Source organism: Elgaria multicarinata, chromosome 1 (genome assembly GCF_023053635.1).
Source record: "Elgaria multicarinata webbii isolate HBS135686 ecotype San Diego chromosome 1, rElgMul1.1.pri, whole genome shotgun sequence".
In the NCBI taxonomy this organism is placed as follows: domain Eukaryota; kingdom Metazoa; phylum Chordata; class Lepidosauria; order Squamata; family Anguidae; genus Elgaria; species Elgaria multicarinata.
In genome coordinates, this window is record NC_086171.1 from 155302694 (window position 1) to 155323061 (window position 20368).

A 20368-nucleotide genomic window follows, 5' to 3' on the forward strand; every position below is an offset into this window, starting at 1 on the left:
GTGGTCAATGCCTCCCTTTGCCAAGGAAGGGTCCCAGCCTGTTTGAAGGAGGCAGTGGTAAGACCCACACTGAAAAAGCCCTCCTTGGCCCCCACTGTATTGGATAACTACCGGCCAGTCTCCAACACTGGCAAGGTATTGGAGCGTGTGGTGGCCTCCCAACTCCGGGGATTCTTGGATGAGATGGATTATCTAGATCCATTTCAATCTGGCTTCAGGCCTGGTTATGGGACAGAAACAGCTTTGGTCGCCTTGGTGGATGATCTTCGCCGGGAACTGGACAGGGGGAGTGTGTCCCTGCTGGTTCTGCTGGACCTCTCAGCTGCATTCGATACCATCGACCATGGTATCCTTCTGGGCCACCTTGCTGGGATGGGTCTTGGAGGCACTGTTTTACAATGGCTCCATTCCTTCTTGGATGGACGGACCCAGAAGGTGGTACTGAGGGACTCCTGTTCGACTCCTTGGCTGTTGGCCTGTGGAGTCCCTCAGGGCTCTGTTTTGTCCCCCATGCTATTTAACATATACATGAAACCGTTGGGAGAGGTTATCCGGAGTTGTGGGGTGCGGTGCCACCAGTACGCTGATGACACCCAACTCTACTACTCCTTTCCACCCAATTCCAAGGAAGCGGTTTCTGTGCTAAACCGATGTTTGTTGGCAGTAATGGATTGGATGAGGGCGAACAAATTGAAGATAAGATAGAGGTGAATTGAAGATTATCCAGATAAGACAGAGGTGCTCCTGGTCGGTCGAAAGGCAAATCAGGGAATAGGGATTCAGCTTGTGTTGGATGGGGTTACACTCCCCCTGAAGACGCAGGTCCGCAGCTTAGGTGTACTTCTGGATTCAGCCCTGAGCCTGGATACCCAGGTTTCAGCAGTGGCCAGGAGTGCATTTGCACAGTTAAAGCTAGTGCGCCAGCTGCGCCCATTCCTAGAGATGTCGGACCTGGCCACGGTGACACATGCCTTAGTTACATCCCAATTGGATTACTGTAATGCGCTCTATGTGGGGCTGCCTTTGAAGAATGTTCGGAAACTCCAGCTGGTTCAAAGAGCTGCAGCCAGATTGTTGACCGGGGCTGGTTACAGGGAGCACACAACTCCCCTCTTAAAACAGCTCCACTGGCTTCCAGTCTGTTTCCGGGCACAATTCAAAGTGCTGGTTATGACCTATAAAGCCCTATATGGCTCGGGTCCAGGTTATTTGAAAGAACGTATTCTCCCTTATGAGCCTGCCCGTGATTTGAGATCTTCTGGAGAAGCCCTTCTTTCATTCCCACCTTCTTCACAGGCATGCTTGGTGGGAACATGGGAGAGGGCCTTCTCGGTGGCTGCTCCAGTGCTCTGGAACTCTCTTCCCGGGGAAGCTAGGCTGGCTCCTTCCTTGATGGGCTTTCGGAAGCAGGCTAAACCTTTTTTGTTCCAGCAGGCGTTTGGAGAATAAACTGGCCCTCCATCTATGTTAATGTCTTATAATTTTGTTGTGTATTTTAAATGTTTATGGTTTTGTTTTCCCCCCTCCCATGTATATTTTAAACTTTGTAAGGCTGCCTTGAGGCCCAGCATTGGGCAAAAGGCAGGATACAAATAAATAAATATAATAATAATAATAATAATAATAATAATAATAATAATAATAATGACTGAACCCTTACAAAAGAATCCTAAGCCTATTTACTCAGAAGTAAGTCCCACTTGAGACATGCTTACTTGTAGGAGTGCAGTCCTACAATTTAAGATAGTAGCCTTAGTTATATGCCGGATAGCATTTGTTCAGATCATAATTACTCTGAGCTGCAATTGAAAGCATATGTGTTGTGTGTAGTATTGCACATTAATACATACCTATAAGGAGAGTTCCTGCACCCCTGGCCATTTCAGTCAGTTTCTCTTTTATAGCCTGTCCTGGAAAATAACCATAGCCATAAATCTTCCTTCTAATAACAGGTGGGGCTACATTTTTAGCATGGAAATTTTTAATTGATATTTTGCATGTCTGTAACTATTAAAGGTTTCAAGGGAGATTAATGACTATAACAGGTGTAGAAGATTCAACCTTCTAGAGCAAGGCAAATAGTGAATATTATTTATTTATTTAATTACATTTATATACCGCCCCACAGCCGAAGCTCTCTGGGCGGTTTACAACATTTTAAAATAGTAAACATTAAAAGTATACAATTTAAAAACAACAACACACACACACACACACACATAAAAAACAGTACAAAAACAACAGTATCCATTTAAAAAACAGGTTAACAGGTTCACTTTAATTTATGAAGGAAAATAAATACAAAAGAGGTTTCTAAAGTGACTCATTTTCAGTACACATATTGAAATTTACTTTTTTAAGACACTTGCCTTCACAAATATCAGATTGGTAACCCCTACACAGACAATACAGGATAACTGAGCCACTGCTTCTAAGGACAAAACTGTTCCTATTTAACTCAATCTCTGATAAGGATGGGCTCAGAATATTCACACAAACCATTTGACAAGTATCTCAAAACAAATACAGTTGAGTGACCCTTACTGAAATTCCCATTCACTGAAATGGTTTTAGATTGCAAAATATGCAGAGCTATAATCCTAACCATACCTCTGAGCCAATGAGATTAAGAATGGGCTGTAAACTCCTGGAAATGGAGATAAAAGGAATTAATTAGGCTTCAGTCATATTCATGACTAGACAGAAGTAAGTCATTACATCCATTGGGGCTTACTCCCAGGCAAGTATGTATAGGATGTTATAGTTAATTATTTTTACAGCATACACAATAACATTTCTCACATACAACGGCTGAAAGTGCAGGTAAATTCCCTCAGAACTACTGCTGACCTTGAATATCGATTTAATACTAAAAGCATTCTCAGGGCTGTACAAAATAATAGCTCCGGATCTACTCTACTGCTTTAAAACGGGTTATAACAGTAGCGACAACTGTTGGGGCCTAGGACACACTCCTTATACAGTTTTCAAACCATTTTCAACGTGTCATGTCCTGCTTGGTGTAGATCTGACCAGGACAGCTTGCAGCCTGCATGATTTGCCCTTTCACAACTTCAAGCTGACCCCCCTCCCCACCTTGGTACTATTCTATAAATAAACCCCCTGCCAATCTAGTTAAATTTAGTCATGCAATCCTAGGCATGGTACTAGGACACAAACCCCATTAAATTCAGTAGGAATGTCTGAATAAACACACTGAGAACTGGGCTGTCCATGGTAAACAACAACAACAACAACACCCTGGAGCCTTTCTCCTTTTTAACAAGAAGTGTGTTATGATCTGCTTTTCATATACCTCAAACGTCCGTTGTTGGGTCAGGTGGGGTGGGGTTCAGCTCTACCCCCCACGTGTTGCTGCCCTCAGGGTGTCAAGGGCAAGCCACTGGCAATCTCCAAGTTGGTTAGCAGGTGCTTAAGGGGATCCAGAGTGAAGGGCGCAAGCCTACGCATGTTTACACGGGAGAGAGAAAAGTCCAACAACTCCCAGCATTCCCCAGCCAGCCGTATATTAAAAAAAAGAAAAGAAAAAGAAGTTGTACAACTCCCAGGGCCGGTGCTACCATAGAGCCCACTCAGGTGGCCACCTAGAGCGCCAAGCTAAGAGGGGCGCCGGGCACTGCGCAGCACTCACGCGTGTTGGCTGTGAGCCGGCCCGCCCGAGGATTCAGCTGGGCCTGGGCGGGCGAGATGGCGCCCAGCGCCCACCCAGCTGAAACAAAGCCAGGGACGCTGGGCTGGGGGTGGGGCGGCTCTACGTTCGGACTTCCGGAACGCGCCCGGAAGAGAGAGAGAGAGAGAATGTATGGGTCAATGGGGTGCATGGGGTCTTTGAGTGAATGCATGTGTTCATGCGTGTGTTTGTTTGGAGTGAGTGATGCTGAGTGTGTGTGTGTGCGCGCATGTGTGAGATGGGGAGGGGGTGATTTGGAGGTGATATTCCTATTAAATAATGCATTTTAGAGCCATAGACGTTCCTTTCCAATTTGTTTGCTATAATTGGCATGACGTATTTCTTGCACTTTAAAATAAATTTAGCAGTTTCAAGTTTTGTGCTTCTTATTTTTTCCAGGAAACGTATGTTCTTAAAAATCAAAGTTGGCATTTTTTGGGGGGTGGGTGGGGTGGGGTGAAAGTAGCTCACCTTGCCTAGGGCACAAAGTAGTTTGGCACCGGCCCTGACAACTCCCAGCATTCACCAGCAAGCAAGGACAAGCGTGCAATCCTATGCATGTTTAGAGGACAGAAGGGGTGGAGTTGGCTGGGTAATTTTGGAGTTATAGGACTTTTTTCTGTATAAACATGGAATTGCGCCCCTTTCCTGTCTAAACATGCATAGGATTGCGCCTTAATAGACTGTGTGAGAGTGTATCGACCATCGCCCCGTCCTGAACCGGGGTGGGCCCTGAGCTTTGGAGTTCCCCCACCAACTTCAGGACTTCTTTAAAAAGAAGAACGCGACGCCTGATAACATTGTTTTCTTTCCATTGGCGGGAAAAAGCTGTCAAGGGTTGATAAGTGAAACTGCCTTTAATCAGAGGTCACTTCGGATTGAATTTCTTCTCGTTCGTTTTCCTTTTGCTTGTTTGATGGTCATGGAACGTAAATCCTCCAATCGTACCCGTCTCGGTGGCACAGTATTACTGGTGTGTATTATCCAGATGTACTGGGTACCAGTTAGTGCCACCTGTCCGCTTTTGTCTATAGAATGTCATTGACATTTTTGTGGAGAACAAGATATTGTGTGACAGTATTAAAACTCCACACATTTATGACGCAAATATGTGTTTTCAGCAGGGTTGCCAACATCCCCCCCTCAAGGTGGTTGCATGGACTCAACACCTACACTAAACAGTGCTCATAAGTGGCCTTGTTTTCCTTTGGGGCTGAACTAAAAACAAAACCAGATACAGTTAGGCTGCAACCCTCCCACTTACTCATGAGTAAATCTCATTGAACTCCATAGGGCTCACATCCCAAAGAGAAGTGCGTAAGATTGTGCTGCACACTGTTCTTAGGATACTATACTGGCAGTTTTCCATTTGGCCTTCAGAGGCTGTTTTGGAAGATCATCAGGGATCACTGGCAGTGGTGTAGTGGAGCCAGGGTTCACAGGACATTATTATTATTGTATTATTATTATTATTATTATTATTATTATTATTATTATTATTGATACTGAAGTCATCTACTATGCCCCTCAGAATTCCCAGAGCCATCTGATCTTAGCTGCAATTCTCATAGTAGCTAGCGGAGTGGGGGGGGGGGGTGAATTTTCTCAACAGCTATTGTTCCTGGTTGTACTACAAAGAATTTTGTTGGTGGCTTGATTGGGTAATTAAGACCATTAGGATCTGTTCCTGGTGGAGTTGAAAACTGCTAGAACTGTTTTGTTGATATAAATCTGCTTGAATTTTGGGACTGTCTTTGGGGACATAGCTTGGGATTGCCATTATGAGTGCCTGCCCTTCAAGATTTACCACTACACCACTGTTCAGCAGTATACATAAGAGCCCACCTATATCCAAAATAATAAAAAAATGGCTTGAAAGGATCAGTACTGGACACAAGCAAAGAGAAACAGTGGTTCTGTGGAAACCGTTTTGGGTGAAATCCAAAGAAGTGGAGGCAGGCCCATGCCAGACTATTTTGTGCCCTAGGCAAGGCGAGCTACTTGCACACACACCCCAAAAAATTGCCAACTTTGATTCAGCTGTTCAAGAAGAGTTTCTGAACTATTATATTTTCCTTTTACTATGTTTTTTCTTAAAACAGCTAATTTGTATAAAACTGTGACCCTTAAAGGGCAGTACTACGCCCCTCTGAGGTCTGTGCCCTAGGCAGCTGCCTAGTTGGCTTAATGGTAGTGCCGGCCCTGGGTTGAGGGAGCACTTGCTATTTTGAGCTGATTTTCACTAGTCAGAGTTACCAGTTCCTTGCAATAAACTCCCACAGGCCAATGTTATATATGGAGTGCCTTTTTGTGCATGAAATTATTCCCAAATAGGTTGTGTAACCTCAGATTCTATTGCTATGAATACTAAAGTTATTCACATTTGTATTTCACCCTGCAGTGGTAGCTTGCTTCTGTCCCTGGAGGTTCCATTTGGTTGCCATAGCTAATAGCTGTCACTAAACATATTATTCTACATGGATTTTTGTAATCCCCCTTTCAAGCCAACTAAGCTAGTGCCCATCACTGGATTTTGTTGCAGCAAATTCCATTAATTAGCTTTGTGTTGTGTGAAGAAATAATTTCTTGTTTCCATTGAATTCATGGTGGATCCTTCTATTTTATCCTTACTTCAACCCTCAGAGGTAGGTTAGGCTGAGAGGGAGGGTGATAGGGCTCAAGGTCACCCAGTGCATTTCATGACCGACCAATCAAGCAAAATGTCTAGGGGGTTACTACTCCCTATCTGTCCCACAGATCATGAGTTTGAGCAAGCCTGTTCACATCCCTTCAGCTGTTTCCTGGTCCGGTAAACCGGGAATAATTAAAGTCAGTGAAGTCTTTAAAACTCTGGCGCAAGCACTGATTGGGAGGTACAATCCAAAGAAATGCACACCTTTGCACTCACCTGGCCCTAGGTTTCTCAAATATTGACCATTTAAAGAGGTCTTCTATGCTCCATGGAACGTAAGATTTCAAAATGTTTCCAGTTCAATTAAAACACACACACACACACAGAGAGAGAGAGAGAGAGGGGGGGGGGAGAGGGAGAGAGAGAGAGAGAGAGAGAGAGAGAGAGAGAGAGAGAGAGAGAGAGAGAGAGAGAGAGATCATCACTAAAGAGTGGACTTTATTTTAATTTTGTGACTTTATACCTTGGCCTCTATGAAATTACTTTCCATTGCAGCAATAATTTCTGAAGGAAAGCTGCCTCATGCCAGATCAGGCTCCCCCTTCATATAGTTCAGTAGTGCCTACTTGGACTGGCAGTAGTGTTCAATGGTCTCAGGCAAAAGTCTTTCTCCTTCCCTGCTATGTGATCCTTTTAAACTGGAGATGCCAGGGTTGGGCCTGGGCCATCTGCAAGGACAGCATATGTTCTACCACTGAGCTATGGTCCCGTCCCTGTACTAAATTGAATATTTAGCAGGACCTGAACATTCTGCCTTCCAATTTGAACTGATGCATTGACATTTGGAACTTTATGCCCTACAAAGAGTAGAAAGACCAAAGATGCATAATTGTGCCCCCCTTTGGAAGACCAAACATCAGACTCCCATATCATGGCAGACCCCCTTGGGTATATTTTTGGAATTTTTCCCATCTTTTTTTTGTTTGTTTGTTTGTTTTTGGCCATTTTATTTTTATTTTTATTATTATTTTTCCATTTATATCCCACCTATTTTCTTCCAAGGCATATATAATCCTTCTCTCCCATTTTATCCTCACAACAACAACCCTGGGCTGAGAATCTGACTGCCCCAAAGTTGCCCAGTGAGCTTCCATGGTCAAGTGGGGAATAGAACCAAGATTTCCCAACTCCCAATCCAACGCTTGATATGAACTTGATCACCCATATGAACTTGATCACCCATGTGATCAATTAGGAGAGATAGATCCATGAACATGGAACTAGATTCCCGGTAGCCACCTCTTTCCTGGAAAAACAACAACCCCAAACACCTGGTCAGACAGTCCTGATTTAGGTGTTTCACATGCAGGCCTTCACTAGAGCCATTTGCTGGTTTCCAAATATTTATTATGGGATTTTTATCCCAAAAAAGAAATCCCCCAATGGTTTTACAAACACCTTAAAAACAAAATGAAATCTATAACAAGTCAGCAATATGGGGGGAATGAGACCACAGCGGCAACTTTTTAAATGTGTTTATATAAAGATTTCTAAGCTGCCTTTTAGAGCAAAGACCTGTTAAGGTGACTTATATTTTAAAACAGGATAAAATATAATACAATCAAAGTTAAAAACAGTAGTTAAAATATATCAAAAGTTACATCCACTCTCATATAAAATTAATTTAAACAATGGGTAAGACAGGTAAAAGCAGTATAAAACTAATTCTGTCAAGAATTAAGTATGAATTAAAAGGCCTAGGAGAATAAAAATGTTTTCACCTAGTACTGAAAAGATAAGAATGTAAGTAGTTGAAAGGCAAAGTCTTCTTGGGGAAATGTTCCACAACCACTGAGTAAGCCTCTTTCTCATTGCCGTCTCAGATGATGTTCCCTTTTACACTGGCCCACTCCAAGGAACATTCTCTAAAATACTTAGCATTTCTATATGGCTACGTTTGTCAGTGTAAGTCACCTTGAAAGTATTGTAAACTGCCTTGAAGAAGAAAAATGAAAGGCGGGGTATATACTGTATACATATTTAAAAACAAACAAATACATTCAGCATATCAGAGTGTTCGGAGTGCTTCACGTCCATTATCTCGGTTAATTCCCTCAAGAGCCCTGTAAAGTTATCATTTATTATCCTTATATTGCAGACGGGAGAAGAGGTGGTGATGCCAAGGTTAAGAGATAGTGGATGACTAGCAGCTTTCTCCCCCCCACCTTGGTGCCATTGAAATGGATTGTACTACAACTGCTACCATGATGGCTGGGATGGTGGGAATTGTAGTACAAGTCATCTGGACGGCACCATGGGGAAGGCTGCTTAAAGCCACAATAGGTGAGCTAAGAATTATGCCAGGGAAGTTCCTGTTCACTGCTTAGACAGTTGCAGCTTGATCTTGAGCAACCATGTTAATCCAGAAAATTCCAATTGATTCAGAGGGACTTACTTAGAAATAATTATGTATTTGTTTGCATGATTAGCCTGCACATGTTTAGCCTGGAAAAGAGAAGATTGAGGGGAGACAGGATCGCACTCTTCAAATACTTGAAAGGTTGTTACACAGAGGAGGGCCAGGATCTCTTCTCGATCATCCCAAAGTGCAGGACACGGAATAATGGGCTCAAGTTACAGGAAGCCAGATTCTGCCTGGACATCAGAAAAAACGTCCTGACTGTTAGAGCAGTATGACAATGGAAGCAATTACCTAGGGAGGACATGGGTTCTCCCACACTAGAGGCCTTCAAGGGGCAGCTAGACAACCATCTGTCAGGGATGCTTTAAGGAGAATTCCTGCATTGAGCATTTTCTAAACTTCCCAGTGTCTAAATGTTCATTATCAGAAACTTTTCATTTATTATCTTCTTGTGTCAAGCCTTGTGTCAAGGTATCCCTTCAGTGTTTCCCATCCTGGTGCCACGACACAGGCTCTGAACACGAGACCTCACGTCTGCCACCACTTATTATGGGGCAACACAGGCTCTGAACAACAGACCCAGCCGAGGCTACTCCCTGCTCAAGCCAAGCACCACCGCTTGATACGCCTGAGGCAAGGGATAAAAACCACCTTCCTCCAAACTACGTGGAGAAAGGGGTTAAAATGGAAAAGGATTTAATATATATATAATAATGCGCTGTGAGTTATATCTGTTGAGGTGAATTATTGTCAGAGTGAGTGCTGAATGTGTAAACTTAAGATGATAAATGCCAAACAGACACGTGGGATTTTTGTGGTAGTTTTTAAAATAAACAATCAAAATTTATTTTTAAAAGTTCATAAGCTTTGTTTCTAATAACAACATTTAAAAACCTTTTTGAAACCATCCATACAATCCTGTCACCCTCACATTCGCGCTTTCCTTTCACTCACACAATCACTCTTGAACTTTCTTTATTATCAGTATTGAATAATATACTTCCACTACGTGCACACCACACTCTAAAGACACTACTCACTACACTGACTCTCAAATTTCCCAAAACTTAAGTACAATAAATACAGAGAGCACTACAGACTCTAAGAATACCTAACAAAGAACTCCCAATCCCCTCTGTCCTTCCCTTATATATCACTCCTCCCCTCTCCCAAGACATTCTAACTCCGCCCACTCAGGCCAACATTCTACAAACCACAGACTTACAAACTGCAGGCATACCTTTGGGAATTGACTTGTGGGGTGTAACGCCACACCTGGTCCCTTCCGATGTATGTCATTTGCCACTGCAGATGTCTTGGAGAACAGTGGCCATGCTGGCTGGGAATGATGGGAGCTTTAGTCATGGGCACCAGTTTAGGGAAGTCTGTGGCATATAGATGGGACTTGCATTGAATTATCTGGCAATCCAAACATATTTTTGTTGTACCTTGGACCGTTCAAATGAAGGTGTTGGGCTGCATTTCCACTTACTGGAATTGACGATGAGTAACTCCCCTTCTCCACCTCACAGCTTTCTGCATATTAATCTTTGGATCTTGGACAGAAAGATTGTTGACACCTGTGTCTTGTTCAATACAACTTGAGGATAATGTTGTTAATTGGCTTAAAGAGCCATTTTAATATGCAAACATTAGGGACAGCAAAAAAGAAAGAAAAACTATCAGCTCGCTCACCAGGTTAAGAGCCATGTTGCACCTTTGGAATTTATCCCGGAGGGAGAAGGACTTTCCAGGCTTTGCACCACAACTGCGGGGCTGGACATATGCCAAGGAATTAATTCTGCTTGAAACAAAGATGAGCAATAAGGGTAACGTGGAGATCATTTCCTTGCAGAGAGCAGCATGTGTTTGAAAAAGAATGCTACATCTCTTGGGGAAAGATTTGCATAGTTGTTGCTCTTCTGGATTACAGCAACAATTTATTGTGCTGCTCCACCCTTATAATTAAGGTCTAGTAAGGAGATTAACTGGAAGAGTAGCTTTAGATTCAGTCTTGAAAAACCAGCATGCCTTTGCATCCACATTATTTGTTACAGCCACAATATTTGGACTGGTCTTCTTTACCTCCCGAACAGCAGTATCACCCCAAAGTTCTTAGAAAGGTAAATGGATATGGGAAGCTGAGCACAGGCAACAGGCTTGGGGAGATAACGCCTATCTCTTCTGAACAAACTCAACAGCTAAGAAGCTTCCTGGTATTGAGTGGCCGGAGGCCAAGTCCCAAGTAAGGAGGGAAGGTAGCAGACACTCTGCTTTCCTAATGGGCACAGTCCCATGTAGTTCTTCAAAAGCCTGAAGACATCTCTGTGTTGCCTATGCACCATTTGGGATACTGCCAAGGTCTCTCTTCAGGCTGTCCTCACCTTGGTAAGTGAAGTCAAAGAAGGAACCTGTCTAGCTTTTTTTCACACTCAAGGCATAGAAAGCCCCTGCTTGACAAAACAAATACATCCAAAACTAGCTGAACCAAGTAGATAGTAGTATTTGTCCCAACTTCTTACCAGTGTGAGCTCCATGTTTTTGAGGGCTCATGGGCAAGTCAACCTCAATGGGACCCTTCCCTCAGTAAGTGAAACTTCTCACCACCATGTCACCAGCTGTTATTGCTCCACATCCTCTTTCTTGACATTGGTACCACTTGCATGCTTGACAGGCAGAGAAACAATTAGAAAGGACACTATGTCCAGGTTTGGACAACATGTCGCAGCTCATCATGGGTTATTTAACTCTCAATAAGTCATGGGCATGTGGGCTCTAAATTACATATCCAACCCCCACTTAGGAGTTGTCGTGTCATGTGAACCCAGTGAGAGTGGGTCATGAGGATTAAACAACTCTTGTAGTTAAACAACCCTCATATAACCTTAAACCATGGGTTATGTGAGGGCTGTTTAACCCTTGTATAACCCATGTTCACTGGATTTACACAACACAACCCTTGAGCAGGGGTGGCATATTCAAAAGAGTGGCCACCCATGTCCCTCATATGCCACAGCCTCATCATGGGTTAAATAAGCAGTTTGCAATGTTGAAAAGGAAGAAAAACTTCAGGAACTTTTGTCAGGGGGGCCTTGACGCCAGCCCTGTCTCACACCTGCCACAGGGACTCTGCAGTACACTCAGCTACCCCATGTGCATCTGAAAAGTGCTTGCTGCATGTATGAATGGATCATAGTGGGTTCTCCCACTTTCAGGCTAATGACTCACAAAAGTACAATGTATTCTCTGTGCAGATTTCTCTCTCTCATAAAAAAAAAGGTCCTGAAAACACAAACAATTATCTCTCCTGCCACACATACAAGCAGCTGCTGTACCTTGCAGAAAGGGCAGCTGAGACCCTGTACTCTGTGATAAAGCTGTCCTTGTTTGGAATATTCAACGAATATTGCCAGCAGATACTCACATTATCTAGGGGGGAAATACATTAGGCTTGGGAGAAAATGGTCCGATACTGTTGTTTTTAAAGGCAAAGAATGCAGAGCCCACATCAAGACTGGGACATAAACATCACTCAAACACAGAGAATCTGTGAGACGTTCTTGTGTAATTACAACTATGCAGAAACAAAAGGTGCCAGGGCAGCTTCAGGACTAATTAGTTTATTGTGACATGAGGTTTAGGTTAACACAGTCGATTTGTGCAAATTCAAGTCTGCATCTCTCCTTGATGCTCATTTACATACACTGGAATTCGAAGGCACACATACCCACACATGAAGCTGGAAAAGACATTTCAAATATTTGGGAGCCAACATTGAATTCAAAAGTATTCAATGTTGGCTCCTAAAAATCTGAAATACTTTCAGCTCCACAAGCTGCTTTTTTCAAGTTCCTAGCCACTAGCATTAAATTTTTGAATGGCCAGGCAACCATATGTCCAGGATTTTTCAAGACAGAATCACAAAACAACTTACTCCAGAAGTCTCTCCTTGATTCAGTGGAATTGCTTCCAAATAACTTGATGAGTTGTTCGGGGATTGCATACAGTGGAAATGAACATTATGAGATCATTGATTAGTATTCGTAAATGCTGCAATGCTGAGGATGCTTCCTTGGAAGAAAGTTCTGTTGACATCAGACCTGTACACGAATAGTAAAAATCTCTGAATGTAAATATTTAAGTGGCAAGAATGGTACCATCTAGGTGTGAGAGGGAGATGTCAGTAGGCTTGGGGGAACTCCAAGGTTTGTAGAAGTTTTAAAAATATTTAGGGAAAGCCCCTACAAGCTCAATGACGACTGAATGTATTCAATGGGCATTAAATGTTGACTGACTGGCAGGAGGGAGGGAATGGAAATGGAAAACTGAGAAGTAGGAATGGAATGGAGTATCAAGAAAAGGGTTTACTGGAATTCTGGATAGGAGCATTCCACTCTGCAATATTTTGTTGCTGATCCCACCTGTTAGGAAAATGGGTTTCAGATTGGAGTGCAATGACACATCCACCCAGCAACACCTGTGTTCCCAGCAATGTACAGCCTTAAAAGACAAATGGAATAAGCAGGTACTTTCCCCCTGGAAGTGCCAGTATCACTGAAATCAGGAAGGCAGTTATGCAAACTACACACCCCATACTGTTCTCACCATTTCCCCCCACTCGTCATGTAGATTGGCAAGGAACCAAGACAAGACAGGATGCACTCATGAACTCCAGGAGTGGATGTACAGAATGCATCCACTCCTGGGTATCCTCACAAGCCATGTGTGATAATACCCTAACAGAGAATAGAACATAGGGGACTCATCAGCACATATCCATGTAGGAAGTAAATAAGCTACCTTACTAGAATTTGCCGTTCATGTTGCTTTTTGCACCATTTCCGATGGTGGGTGGGATGGGGATATCTTTGCATTTCCTAATAATTGAGTGTACACACAAGCAGATATTCAGAGGTAAGTTGATCAGAGGAGCCACCCAACATGTACTAATCCAGCAAGTAGCAATTACCATTTGTCTACTACCTTCCTTTTTTGCTGTCCTGTTTGAATGGCCCTCAGACCTTTAGAACTGTTCTAGGGAGAAGCCAAAGTGAGTTTGGGGCAAAACACTTGTTTTTTGACATGCAAAATTGAATCCACGTATCTCCATGCACAGGGAAATGGATGAATTGTCTCCATGGGCTGTCTATATGCAAGAAAAGCCGCTACGTCGGTTATACGATGCAGGTGCAGCTTTGCAGCCCACTGCGGGGCTTTCTCGTGAAGATGCAGATTATCCTGACTTTTTCAATTGGAATGATGCCAGTACAGCTCTTCTGCCATCTGAGGTCACTCCAGGGCCAATCTGGGGGCAGCCCCTGGTGGGAGGTGAAGAGCGATTGGTCACCTTCTACCAGGAAAAGGATGAGGGCAGCTCTGGTACTGCAGGAAACTCTGTGCACCCTCCTCGGGAGAGGGAAATCATCGTAGGGTTTTGGAGGGAGGTGGCACCAACCTGGTGCCGTGAATGTAGCCCCCATATCTTGAATTACATGCATCATCTCGTTGGTGCAGTCACTTTCAAACATTCTAAAGTGGCAGAAAAAATAACTAGCATTACTATTCTATGCCACTTTTCTCAAACTTTTTGGTAAGAAGTCTAAGCCTTGAGTTCAGACTACATTCTTATTATCCAAGAAGACTGATACTTTATCAAAGAGGGAAAGAATAAGTGAGTAATTGATTGAATCACCATATCCAAAATACAGTAATGAATAGGTTCACATGAAATTGGAAGATGTTCAGCGGCCGGGGGGGGGGGCATTTCATAAAAGCCCAGTGAGATTAATTTTATCAATTACGTGGATGAGGGATTGGGCAATATTCTCCACAAATGATAGGTGATACAAGATCAGAGAGATTGCAAACACTACTTGTGTGAATTGGCTCACTGTTGCAATGTCTGCGATTCCCCAACAACTCTATGGAAATGGCAACTGAGAAGGAAATGCTGTCACTGTCTGTATTTTTTTCTTTTCAATCCCGTTTGACATCACTATTTACACCTCTCCCTGCCCACATTCCACCCTGAATATGGATAGAGGTTGGTAAATGGATAGAGGTTGACACCCTGAATATGGATAGAGGTTGACACTTCATGTAGATGAAATGGACAGTGTCCATTAAAACATATGCGGAAGGAAGGAAGGAAGGAAGGAAGGAAGGAAGGAAGGAAGGAAGGAGTCTCTTTCTTGTTTTTGCTGCCATAGACTAACATAGCAACCCCCCTGGAAATTGTTTTGAACCTGTTTCTCCTTCAGCAACTGCCATCATTTCCCTTAGGGGTGCATCACCTGAGGCACTAACTCCATACCGCTGAGGAGAGAGAATGAGCCAGACCCTTTGAAAAGCCTGACATGCAGGCTCTGGGGGTCTGGAATAACCCACTGGGGGGGATCTACACTACTGCTTTTAAAGCGCTTTAAAGCACTTTGAAAACGTTTTGAAACCTGTATATGCAGTGTGTCCTGGGCCCCAACAGTTGTCAAAACTGTTCTAGAGCGCTTTAAAGTGCTTTAAAGCAGTAGTGTAGATCCCCCCCTGGTCTTTGCTCCTCAGCTCACTAGCCACACTTTCTGCTCCCATTTTGGTTTCGAATGTGGCTGAGGGTAGACATGATTTTCCCTCTGGCATCACAGTCTCAAGAGGGGTGCTCTCCTTGTTATAGGACCCTAATCCAATCAGTGTGACCCTACACTTATCGTGGGAAACCAGTGGTTTACGGGCTGCATATTTCATATGGCGAAGAAGAAGAGGAGATGAGGAGATGGGGGGGAGGGCATTGCATACACATACACCTACACACTCCACTAGGCAATCCTGCAATGCTGCAAACTCTCTCCACTTTTGACTCTGTCAGCCATTGACTGTGGGCCCCAATTGACTTTTTCCCATGAGTCAATGCCCCTTCACAGGAAGATTTCCAAAGGGGTAGTTGGGTTAGTCTGTTGCAGCAAAAATAGCAAAGACTCTTGTGGTGTTTGAAAGTCTAACAAAAGCTTTTATAGGTTTCAGTCTTATTCACCAGATGCATAAATGGTTATGTTGAGTTTCAGGTATATCACACACAAATTCTCAGAGAGAACTGAAATGCCGAAAATACAGACAATGATGATTCTTCATAAAACAGATGATAGCACAGACAACCTAGCATTAGTGAGTTGGTTAACACATATAGACTTGGTTTGCATGATATGACAGCACACCATAGGTTAATTTACCTGCGGGGCCTGTCATGTCATGCCAGGTGCCATTTTTGTGTGACACTCACAGGCACCCACCTTGCCATGTCATGTGAACCAAGGTGGCAGGAGTTGTTTGAGGGTTAGACAACCCTCAAATAATCCTTGGCTTGTTTTAAGGTTATTTGAGGGTTGTCTAACCCTAACACCTCTGCTGCATGGGTTCACATGACACGACAAGCTACAGCAAGCTGGCACCAGTGGGCACTATGCATGTCAGGATAGCCCCCTGGATAAATTATCCCATGATGGGCTGACATGCCATGCGAACAGGCCCATTTTTGTGAACCGCCCAGAGAGCTTCGGCTATTGGGCAGAATAGAAATGAAATGAAATGAAATGAATGAATGAATAAATAAATAAATAAATAGTGTAATTAAAACAAAAACAATCCAGATCTGAATCTGTTCATGAATTGTAGCTCAGCTGTTTTGTGTTGAAATCTGCCTCTAAAGATCCTTTGCTCAAAACTGGCCACTTAAGGTCAGTGACCCTGTTCACACATCACAGTGCCAAATCCTGGGTTAATTAAGTAACCCAGAATTTGCCAGGTTTTGTGTTGTGCGTGAGCCACTACTGCTTTGTAGTAGATTACAACCTGATCTGAGGTTGTTGCATGATATGAGAAGCCAGACACTATAGGTTATTCATGGCTTAAAAACCTAAAGTTAGTCTAAGAACTAATTGAAGATTATTCAAAGTGACAGCGGCTGATACACAGCGTGCAACCTGGCAACTTGTGGGTTAATCATAACATGCATTGATATCAGATTTGTGTCAGTTAATTTTTTTTTGTGTAGCTACTGATCTGTTTGTCCTATGCAGAATGCAGTAGAGCATTGTTGGCAAATGACGGCAAATATCCACCTATGTTTGTTTGTGTGTGTGTATGTGTGTGTGTGTATACACACACTTGGAATGCAGGATAACTCCTCATGCAGCTCATAAAGTGGACTGTAATCCACAAACGTTTTTGCCATCATCAATTTCTTAGCCTTTATGCTATTGCATAACTCTTGGGTTTTTTGTTTTTTGTTTTCCATAGGAAAAGGGTTTCTCAGTCCTACAAGGGAAAAGCCTCCCCCCACCCCATTCCAGAGGAAAAGTTTTTTCTGTCAACTTGGTTCCATCCTATAGTAAGAGAGAAGTTTCAAGCCTCATCTCTCTCTCAAACTCCCCCCCCCAAAAAAATCAATTTAAACTATCAAGATGAGAAAATGGCAAGAAAAATGGAGATAGTATAAATCTGAATTCCCCAACCCATTGTCCTCCAATGTTTTGGACTACAATTCTCAGGATTCTTCACCACAGCCCATGCTGGATAGGGTTGATGGGAAGTGATGTCCAAAACATCTGGAGGGCAGATAAATGTGCAAAGCTAGGAAAGAGGAACCCAGTGCTCAGGTACAAGGTATTCCCATAACTGGAGAAGTCGTAGCAGTGCTGAAAATGTTTTAGGCTAAGGGTTAGCATGGATAACAACTTGAACATGACACATCAATGTGATTTTGCAACAAATAAGGTGCAGGTATTTTCCTATTGCATCAACAAAAGCATAGCTTCAGAAGAACATAAAATGGGACTCTTTGTCATTACTTTTGCCATAAAGTACTGGTTCAGTTCTAACTGCAGGTTGTAAAAGGAATACTGCATTCATTTCTGGGCACCTGCAGTTCAAAATATCGCTGGTTATAGGAAGGTTTTCAGTAACAGAGATGATAAATGGGTCTAGAAGAAATCTTAGGTGAAAAGGATAGAGAAGCAGCTCAGGAAATAGAAGAAACACTGAGGGACATGTACTGAGCAGTGTGCAAATATTTAACAATATCTTAGAAGAGAAGGGGACAACATACTGTCCACTGAGGATTATACAAAAAGCAATGGCTTTCAATGAAAGGGAAACAGATTTTATTTTTAAAATGTAATATCCTGCCATTTTACCCTTAAGGTAGAAAAATCCACAAATCGTTACAAACAACACTGGCTTGCATCCTAACTTGCCTTCCATGAATGGCATGGAGTTCATGTTCTGGAATGGGCCTCTCTCCTCACTTCCCTTTTTGGTTCACTGCGTCCCCGCAAAATACGTCTCTGGAGGTTGGGGCACCTTTGGGAATAGTGTAGGATATAATGCAGGGGGCAGCAAATGGAGGGGGTTAATGGAAGTTGCCCACTCCCTTACACAAATGGAGGAGCAACAGGATCCAAGCCACAGGAAGTTTGAATTAAAAACAGGTGACAAAGAGCCAGGCATTCTGATCACTTATCATTTAATCTGGGCTGGTTACATAGGCTGCCTATTCATTTCCAAGCTCAATTTAAGGTACTAATATTAAGCTTGCATGCAAAAATGGATTGGGACCAGGCTGGTATTAACCTTTAAAGCTCTAAATGGTTTGGGGCCAGGCTATCTGAAGGATTTATCTGCTCTCTAATCCAGCAGCAGCAGCTGTTAGGCTAGTGAGTACCAGGGACAGAACCTTTTCTGTGGTGGCCCCACATCTCTGGAATACCCTCCCCAGGAAAATATGCTTTGCCCACTCTTTGTTGGCCTTTAGGTAGACTCTAAAGATCTTTCAATTTCAGTTAGCTTTTGCATGAATGCGGTGCTGTAAATGTTTTCAATCACAGTCATGATAGTAATGCTTTTGCTGTTGCTTTTATCTGGTTGTTTTAATTGATCTGTTGGTTTATGTGCTTTTGTCATGCTTTGTGTGTATGTGATCTTATGTTTTAATATTTTTACATTATCTTATTGATAATGTAAAATGAGCCAGTGTGATGTAGTGGCTAAGGTGTTGGCCTGGGAGTCAGAAGATCCGGGTTCTAGTCCCCACTCAGCCATTGAAACCCACTGGGTGACTTTGGGCTAGTCACAGCCTCTCAGCCCACCTACCTCACAGGGTGGTTGCTGTGAGGATAACATGGAGAGGAGGAGGATTATATATGCCACCTTGGTGTTTCTTGGGGGGAAAAAGGGGGGATAAAAATGTAATAAATAATTTTTAAAAAATTGATTATTGTAAACTGCATTATGGAGATAATTTAGCTTGAAAGGTGGTTTAAAAATCCTTTAAATAAATAACTACAATCAAATCATTTTTTTAAAAATCAAATACACCAGCAGTCAAAATACTAGCTTAAATGCTAGGTTAAGCTTCCTAAGTGTAAGAGCGGTTCAGCAATGCAATTAGCTGTTTATGGGGCTGTAGAACCCCGCTCATTGTGAGGCATGTGTCAGAGAAGGTTTATGTCAGGTTCCACTAATTCAGAGTAAGTAGTTGGATTACACTAGGAGGACTACATGGGCGCTTTACCCAGGGGTAGCTTCGGAGTGGCAGCAGGTGAGTTACATGATGCAGCTGCCACTTCGAAGGGATCCGGCGCAAAGCCCCAAAGTTCTGGGCTAAAAAAGTCGGGGACTCACCCCTTGTTGCCAGGCTCTGCGCCTCTGTGTAAGCTTTTTAAGAAAAGGGGGAAAAACTAGCGAAGGGACGACGAAGTAACCCACCTTCTCCCCAGGCCTGGGGCTCCTCTCCAGCTGTTGCCCGGCCATTACTTGGGATCCAGCCCACAGCTCAGCATCAACATGGCAGCGGAGACAAGAAGAGCAGCCGGGGCAGCACCTGTAAACCTGCAACTGCACTCCTTCCCTTATAGATGCTGAGAAGGAGCATCAACGCGGCTGTGCCGTGGCTTGCTCCGCTGGGCGCAGCATTACCACTGCCGTATAGACGAGGGCTAGGTCCCTTCTCAATCGTGGTTCTGTTATCCCTTTCATATCATACTGGAGAAGAATACTTCCAAAACAACCTCTCCCTGTTGATGCAGGATATATTCTATTGATGCCAACATAGCAATGTTGCTGCTGCTGCTTACAGGAACTGCATTAGTGCTATCACCCTGCATTAAGCTTTGCAGAGTAGATACAAGGAGAGAGTGACCTGCTCACAGGTCTATAGGCAACGGAGGAACTGCATCCGAGATCACTTGCATGAGGCCATCTCTTCCTTCAGGTCCCTCCCCAAACTCTGTATTTTGGGTGAAGTTTTTGACCCAATCCCCATTCCCTAACATTCCAAACACTTTTCAAAGAGTATTTCTGGATTTCTCAATAGAATCCAAGTAAAGTTAATGGTCTTTCTTTCTTTCTTAGTTTTTTTAAAAATATTAAACTCTACTAGGGAACATTTTAGTCCAGTCTAGGATGTTGAAGTACGAGACTTTTGAGATTCCTTGTCACTCTCTAATTCCGAGATATTCCTGTTTGGCTACCTGATCTGCCCTTCCTGTTCCCTCCCATCTGTCTGCCATGGCTAAAACAATACTGGTCCCAAGCATGTTTATTTAGTATTGATAGGCTGTTCTGTGAAAAGTTCTCA

General features: G+C 43.2%; 1 protein-coding gene across 1 annotated transcript in view; it reads left to right on the forward strand.

Moving 5' to 3' along the window:
* The window catches only part of KLF18 (KLF transcription factor 18), a 151700-nt gene that overhangs the window by 123957 nt on the left and 7375 nt on the right, over nt 1-20368 (forward strand). The gene's annotated exons all lie outside the window — the stretch shown is intronic.